Source organism: Elephantulus edwardii, unplaced genomic scaffold (genome assembly GCF_000299155.1).
Source record: "Elephantulus edwardii isolate Elephantulus edwardi_28Jun2011 unplaced genomic scaffold, EleEdw1.0 scaffold00299, whole genome shotgun sequence".
NCBI classification, from domain to species: Eukaryota; Metazoa; Chordata; class Mammalia; order Macroscelidea; family Macroscelididae; genus Elephantulus; species Elephantulus edwardii.
The window spans coordinates 2,189,354-2,191,782 of record NW_006400049.1 but is presented as its reverse complement, the minus strand read 5'-3'; the positions used below and the strand labels follow the sequence as shown (position 1 = coordinate 2,191,782).

The 2,429-nt window shown below is 41.3% G+C and overlaps 1 pseudogene; it reads right to left on the bottom strand.

The window, feature by feature from the left end:
- The window catches only part of LOC102870116, a 79,291-nt pseudogene that overhangs the window by 39,812 nt on the left and 37,050 nt on the right, over positions 1-2,429 (bottom strand).

Genomic DNA, 2,429 nt, shown 5'->3' with positions numbered 1-2,429 from the left:
CAAATGACTCAAAGGCACATAATAACAACAACAAGAACAACAATGATAAAAAGATCTGTGCTGCAATCCTGAAGCCATGCTGTTTTAATTTACTGGCTGCTCCACAGTAGAAGGATAAACAATGTCTTCCCATGTGATTCCTGACTCTGAAAACTCTCTGAAGGGTCAACTAAAGGTTAGTTCTGACTTAATGGCAAACAACAACTTTCTGGAGTAGAAAACTCTGATGGCCTAGTGGTAAGAAGCTGCAGAGCCATCCCAAAGGCTTGCAGTTCAAATGCACTGGACTTTCTGAAGAGGAATGTGGCATCAGAATTGGAGGGAGAGTCATCAACAACCTGCAGATGACGATGACACAACCTTGCTAGCTGAAACTGAAGGGGACAGGAGGCATTTGCTTCTCAAGGTCAAGGACTATAGTGTTCAAAATGGATTGAAATTCAACAACAAGAAAACACAGATTCTTACCACTTGGACTATTGGCAGTTTCATAGTGGATGGAAGACAGATTGAGATTGTTGATAGATTCCGCTTGCTTGTCTCATCAGTCTACACTCTTGACACCAGCAGTCAGGAAATCAAAAGACAAATTGCATTGGAAAAGTTTGCTCTCAAGGATCTCTCTAGAGTACTGAAGAGCAACAAAGACAGTCTGGAGACTAGAATGTGCCTAATCTTGGCTATTGTTTTTGCAATTAATTGCTATGCATTCCCGAGATGGACGATAACCAAGGATAACCAAGGATATAAGAAGAATCTATGTCTTTGAGTTGTGGTGCTGGAAAAGAGTGTTGAACTTACTATGGACTGCCAAGAGAACAAACAGATCTGTGCTAGAGAGGATGAAACCAGGGTGCTCACTGGAGGCAGGGATCTTGAAGCTCCATCTCACATTCTTGGGTCTTGTGGCCAGGAGGGACCAGTCCTTGGAGAGGTGCATTATGCTTGGAGGAGTCAAGGGACAGTGCATGAGAGGGAGACTCAGGATGACTTGGATTGACTCAGTGACTAGAGAAAATGGGATTAGCTCTGATGGAGACTATGAGATTGGCTCAAAACAGGGCAGGATTCAGGCAACTCGATGACACATGAAAACAACAACAACTCAGGGGGAGAAAGATGAGCAAGTTCCTTCTGTGTGAACCCAAGGATACACAACAACTTGAAGCTCTTGCTAATTTTCTGTATTCCCCATTTAATTTGTTTCTATTCTGTCTTTTTTTGGCTATCTTTAGAACTCATGCTAAGCAAGTTCTTACTTCATTCTACACATTCATTTCTAAACTCCATAAGGCTAAACTACTTCAGTTGTGCTACACTTCACTGCATTTTCCCCCCTCACCTACAACCTGAAAACCATACTACTTTTTCTTATGCTTTAGTATCCTTTACAATCTTTTGCAATTGAGATTTTTCTTGTTCTCACTTCTGATAAATATCCTTCTTACTTTTTTCCAACAAAATTTTGAAATAATATAATGTGTAATTGAAGTATTTTTCATCACACCTGATAAGTAAACAATTGTCAGAATTAGCGAATAAAAATAAGTTGGCAGGTGTATAAAATAAAATTCTAGAATACTCAGTTAAATTTGAATTTCAGATAAATGGAAGATGCTTTTTCTGTGTAAGTTTGCCCCATGTGACTCTTAGGGCATATTTATACTAAAGCAGACATCTGTGGTCTAGCCTATTATATGAAAAAACTGGACTTAATTGTAACCAATGCATCTTGAGTATGTGTTGTTATGTGCCATTGAGTCATCTGCGACTCATAGAGACCCTATGTACAACAGCTCTGAAGTCTGCTCTGTCCTGAGCCAATCTTACTGACTCCAAGACACTTATCCACACTGCCCCACTTACTGTATCAATCCATCTCTTCGAGGGTCTTACTCTCCTCCACTGTCCCTCCATCATTCTGAGCATGATGTCCTTCTCCAAAGAACAGTCTCCCTTGGCCATATGCCCAAAGAATGTAAGATAGAGCCTCAAAATCCCAGCCGCCAAAGATAAGGTTGTTTTCACTTGCTCCAAGACAGATCTATTTGTTTATTTGGTGGTCTGTGCTGATGCGAAACCTATACTTGGACCAAGAGGCAGTCATTAGAACAGGGCAAGGTAACAACACATGGTTCAAAATTGGGAAGGGTGTACACCAGGGACGTGTCCTATCTTCATATCTTTTCAACCTGCATGCAGAGCAGATTATTGTAGAGACTGGGCTCTATGAGGAGATGTGTGGAGTCAGGATTGGTGGAAGATCTATTAACAATCTTTGTTATGCAGTTGATACAACCCTGCTTGCTGAAACTGAGGAGGACCTCATGCACTTACTGCAGAGGGTCAAGGACTGCAGCCTTCAGTATGGACAGAGGCTCGGTGTCAAGAAGACAAAGATTCTTGCCTCTGGACCAATTGGTAGCAAC